Below are 6000 nucleotides of genomic sequence, written 5' to 3'. Positions count from 1 at the left end.
GTTGGGTTTTCCAAGTATTCCGTCATTTTTTCACTGGGATTCTTGGGGCTTCCACTCAGGACTGTGATCTCCTCCTGCCAGGTGCAACACAAACCTACAGATTTAATTGTCCAGAGAAATTTGGGATGCCTGGAAGTGTCCAAGGCCAGGTTGGATGGGGCTTGGAGAAACCTGGGATAGTGGGAGGTGTCCCTGCCCATGGCAGGGGTGGCCCTGGATGGGCTTTAAGGTCCCATCCATCCCAAACCATTCCATGATTCCATGACAATCCAATGTCTAATATGTACAAGATAGATTCTCTAAACTTCTGGATGTAATTCCTGCACTGACAGTTTTCCTGGGAGTTCAATGCTCCAAAGGATCAATGGATTGAAATGCTCAGGAATTTTCTACCTACGTTATTTCTGCACTGAAAATTTCTGTAAAATTGAATTACCTTGGGGAATGAGGGAAATTATCAATATCGAATTGTTAAATCACATCCTAAAGATTTCACTTTGCTCCTCTGGTGTGAGAGATTTAATTCCCAGCCAGTTCCATAGCATTGTCCTATGAGTTCACAGCTTTTGGGGAATTGTAGTGGAAATCTTGTGGGATGAGCGGCCTGGAAGCCTTTGCTCCCCACGCGCTCATTCTAAGGCACGGATTCTTTCACAGGGATTGATTTGGGGCATGACCAGAGGTGTAATTTGGCCATAAAACTTTCATCCTACAAAAGAGACAAGATTCCAATGCCGTCGGAGGCTCCGGCTCTCCCACACCACATCAGAGAACCAGAGTCTGATGAGGAAAAAACCCCGAACAAAGCCCTATTTCAACAAGTCAAAGTAGGACATTTTAATTTCAGGGAGGTTAAAATGTTCCTCCTCCAGTGAATTATGGAGACAAAGCAGTGGGAGATTTTTCATGGAATTCCTCATGGTTTTTATCCCACAAAAAAAAAAAAAAAACATGGCAAAGACTCGATGTTTTGGGATGACCGTGGCTCCAAGCAAAAAGACGGAAATTTCCAAATCTCTGCTGCAGAAGTCACTAAATGACAATAATGCCAAGTGATCCATGGGCTGGAATGGATTTTTCCCTAGGGATTCACACCATTCCCCCTGAACAATGGAAGGACTATTTTGTTGCTTTTTCCAACAGAAAGGAGCTGTCTGATGCCCCCAAATATCTCAGGAAATTTTTGGTAAAGATGGGAATTGGGCTGGATTCTTTTCCCCCATAAATAGTTGTAATGTAAACATGGACTAAAAGAGGGAATGGCTTTAAGCTGAAGGAGAGTGGGTTTAGATGGGAAATAGGGAAGGAATTCTTCCCTGTGAAGTTTTGGGTGCCCCTGGATCCCTGGAAGTGTCCAAGGCCAGGTTGGATGGGGCTTGAAGCAACCTGGGATAGTGGAAGGTGTCCTTGACCATCCAGGGGTAAAATGGGATCATCTTTAAGATTCTTTCCCACCAAAACCCTCCTGGAATTCTAGAAAACACAGTTTTTACTATTATTATTATTATTATTATTATTATTATTATTATTATTATTATTATTATTATTATTATTATTTTCGGGGAGAAAAAGATAGCAAAGAAGAAGTGAATCCTAAAACTTGTCAGGATTCCTCTATGCAGAGCTGAGAATTTGGGATGCTCCCTGAGATAAATAAGAACCCATTTGTGGTTTATTTCCAGAGCCTGAACTTATCCAGGGATGTTCATCCCGGGGGATAAGAATTTGATAAGGAACCATCTCTGATTTTCCATAAAATACTGAAAGGTAATTCCAGGAGAGAAGGTTGTGGGTGTTGTTTAATTGCCATAAATTAATTCCCATTAATTATCAGGGGCTGTAAGCCAAGGATTTCCAAGAAATCTGATGGATAAGTGGATTTTTGGATTGAATAGGTGCAAGGCAGCTTGGAAGTTTTATTTAGCTCAGTTTTCCAGCCCAGGTCCTAAATCCCACCTGGAATACCACAGAATTCCCAAAAACCTGAGGAGAGGAGGCCACTCCCCTCCGGAATTTCTTTAACACCTTTTCACAAATAATGAGGCCGAGCTCAGCATCCAAAGGGGGTCGGATCTCCCTTCCCAATCCCTCTTAATTCCCAAGGAGATCTGGGAAGGAAACACTTCCTTGGCTTCCCATTCCTTGTTGGAAGGGTGAGGAATGTGGAACCAAGGAGAGTTCGTTGAGCACCTGCTGGATGCTGATGGAATCCACCCCGTGTTTATCCATAACAACTCCTGGATGCTTCCAGCTATGGAAATCTGCGGAATACTACAGTGATTTGGGCCCGGGTTTCAATATCAGCCGGCTTTAAAAAGGGAAATAAATCCCAGCAATCCAATCAAAAGCCTTTCCCGATGAACCTGGAGCTCCAGATAACAATTCCACATGAAATAGGGAATGATGGATAATAGGGAGCAGCCCAGTTCCTCAGGATAACGCCAAGGGCAGCCACGAGTGAGGAAAACATCCTGATCATGTTTCTTCTGTGACTTTTCCAGAGCAGCTGCTGCCAAAGGAGGGAGAAAAAACAAGGAAGAAAAGTTAAAAAGTGGAGGGGAGGGAGAAATTAAAAAGCAGGAACTTTGGAATTGTTCTACACGAAGGAATTAAAGGAAAACAGTATTCCCACATGGACAAGGGTGCTCCTGCACTTGGGCTGAGATCCAAGCTTTGCTGGAGTCAGTGGAGAGATTCCCTTTGACTTGGGAGGCTCTGGATCAGCCCCAGCATTCCCATAAGGATGGCTAAGCCAGGCCTGGCTCCTGGGATGCCTTAGGCCAGACAGAGCCAAGGAAAACCTGCTCCTCTCAAGAGCAGTTTTGTTTCCATGAGGCCGCTGGAAGCAACACCTGGAATGATGTCCTGGAGCCCCAGGCTGTCTGCCATGGCACAATCCCATGGGATATCATTTCTGGACACCAGGATCCACACAAATACTTGGGAATTTGGTGCCACGTCCCCTCAGCTGAGTGTCTGTCAGAGCAGGAGGTGCCCAGGCTTGTTTGGGATGGAGATTCCCGTTTTGTTCTCCTCCCTCACCCACAGGACCGGCAGAAATAACGGGAAGTTTGCAACCAATCCCACTTCAGGGGTTATTCCCCCAAAATGTGCCAATGGCCCTGGGTCCCTGGAAATGTCCAAATGTTGGATGGGGCTTGGAGCAGCCTGGGATGGTGGGAATGGCAGGGATGGGAATGGGATGATCCTAAAGATCCCTTCCAACCCAACTCATCCTGGGATTTGAGGCTATTTGGACAGACTGAAGTCAAGCTTTTCCCAGTCCATGGATCCTCAGCCCACCAGGCCATTGGCTGTTGTTCCAGCTGAAAATTGGGATGTGGGAACACAGCCCTGCTCGCTCTTCCTGGCTAAATTTCTACCAAGTCTTTGCTTCTTTTTTACCAGGGTTGGGATTAAATGTGTGAGATGGAATTTCTTGTTGGACTCAGATGTTTATCAGTTCTTATCTCTGTCACAGTCTCACAGACCCTGAGCTCTGCAGCACTTCACTCCCACAAACTAAAAATGGAGCCCCATCTCTCTCTACAAGGGCCTTTGAAGGATCAACTGCCCAATTAAGAAATGACACCTCAATTATTTTCACTTTTAACCCAATAACCAACCACCCGTGGCTGCAATGGGGACTTTTTATCCAATGACACAAAACCATCCAAACCCGTGGAGAGGGAGGTGAAGAAGGAGAAAGGTAAGAAGGTGAAGAAGAAGGAGAAGAAGAAGGAGAAGAAGGAGGAGGTGGAGGAGGAGGAGGACAAGAAGAAGAAGAAGAAGAAGAAGGAGAAGAAGAAGAAGAAGAAGAAGAAGAAGAAGAAGAAGAAGAAGAAGAAGAAGAAGAAGAAGAAGAAGAAGAAGAAGAAGAAGAAGAAGAAGAAGAAGCAGGACCAGCCCCCTCCCCAAAACCCCCACCTTGCTCTATATCCATCACTGTATTCCAAACCCTCAAACTCTGAGTTTCCCACCCTGTGATATCACACACTTCTATCCAAACTCCACACCCACAATCCCAGTTCTGTCATTCCATTCTGGAAGCTCCTCCACGGCCTCAGGTCAGTGCAGTGTTCTCTTGGGGGTCAGTGCCTGGCAGCACAGAAATCTGAAACTCTCAGCAGCTAGGGCTCCAACAAATTACCCCAGAAGATGCTCCCAGAATTCCCCTCCTGTGGAGAGTTCTCCATTCCAGAACTTTGGATGAATCCCAGCCACCAGCCAGGAGCTGTGGCACTAGCCTGGCTTTCCTGGAAAACTCAACTTTCCCAACTTTTAGAGGGAAACAAAATTCCCTGGGAGCTCCCAAACACAGACCCTGTGTTTGGAGGTTCTCCAAAGTATCTCCACCCCTGGAAGTTTCCTCTCCTTTTCTTTCATTTCTCACCAGCCTAAGGAATTCTTCCTTCCCTCTGGGCCAAGGCTGCTGGGAACCTCTCCAAGCTGGAAATTTGTCTGATTAGATGATATTCATTAAAATAATTAATATTTCTTTCATTAAATTTATTATTTGTATTCATTAAAGTATTTAATGTTTCTTTATTTAGATTTATTATTTCTATCCATTCAGGTATTTACTATTTAATTAATCATTTCTACCCATTCACATATTTACTATTTATTTAATTCCATTTCATTTCTTTAATTATATTCTTTAAAATATTTCCTAGGCAGGACAGAAATGAGATTTTTCCTCTTGTGCATGGGAGCTTTATTCCCAAGAAATTGTGGGATCCCATTCCTATCTGATTTAAATAAATTAATTTCAATCAATTTTTCTGTAGAAACTCAAATTTGACCCCAGAGACCATTTAGGATCAATCAAGAATTTTCTTTTTTGGCAGCACATTTTGGATCAGACAGGAAAAGTGGTTTTAAGTGGGAGAGTCCCGGGGCTGGAATATTTCATGACCCTTTTTTTTAAACAAACCCCACATCCCAAAGTGTTTTTAACACCTTAGGGAACGTTTGGAATATCCCACCTGGGTTTAAACCTTCAGGCTTTACATTTTGAATTCCCCATCATTTTTCTCCTGCCTGAAACTTCTCCCTCAGCCCAGAAATGGAAGAATTGCAGGAATATTTGTGAGGAATAAATAACTTTGGTCCTTTTCCATCGTGCTTTTGGGAACGACGTTTTTATGGCTCTCAGGGAGTCAATTTTGGATTATTTTAGGCCTGTGCTGCAGCCAAGAACACGAGATAGGACAGATTAAAGTCACCGGGGGCAGCCAGGCCTTGGCTGCTCCGGCCAGCTCGGGAAGGAGGAGCTCAGGCTGATCCCTGCTCCTCCTCAGCCCTCCCAAAGGGATTTTTTAAGGAGCCACTGATGTTCTCCATTCTTAACGGAAGCTGCTGGTCCCAGAATCCCGATTCAGGGGCACTCGGGAATTCCTGTGTTTGCCACAGGTCCCAAACTGTCACTGCAGAAAGGGAGGGTTTGGGAAGCGGAGAACATTCCGAATTCCAGGGTTTGAGGAGAGAGGGTGGGTTTTGTGTGGGAAGAGAAGGAGAGGACAAGGGAAACTGATTTCAACTGAAAGAGGGGGAATTTCCATGGGATGTTGGGAAGAAATTGTTCCCTGGGAGGGTGGGGAGAAGCTGGGATGGAATTCCAAGAGAAGCTGTGGCTGCCCTTGGATCCTTGGAAGTGCCCGAGGCCAGGCTGGACATTGGGGCTTGGATCCACCTGGGATAGTGGGAGGTGTCCCTGCTCCCTTGGATATTTTCCACTGTCCTTTCCACCCAAACCATTCCAGGATTAGATGGAATTTTACCTGCAGGAAGCTCAAATCCCAGGCCCCACTTCCGAAGGGTTTTGATGTCACCACCTCCACCTTTGGTGCGGCTGTTGGAGCTGCACAAAGCATGTGCTGGGAATGTTTTCCTCTCCATATTCCAAGCTTCTCCATATGGATTCTTCATTTCTGCTCTGGTATCCTGATGTTGATGCCACCGGGAATAATGGAAAAGTACATTCCAAACTTTTTTATC

The sequence above is a fragment of the Haemorhous mexicanus genome, chromosome 1 (assembly GCF_027477595.1).
Source record: "Haemorhous mexicanus isolate bHaeMex1 chromosome 1, bHaeMex1.pri, whole genome shotgun sequence".
NCBI lineage: Eukaryota > Metazoa > Chordata > Aves > Passeriformes > Fringillidae > Haemorhous > Haemorhous mexicanus.
The sequence above is the reverse complement of the archived record's forward strand: the minus strand, read 5'-3'. Positions refer to the sequence as shown.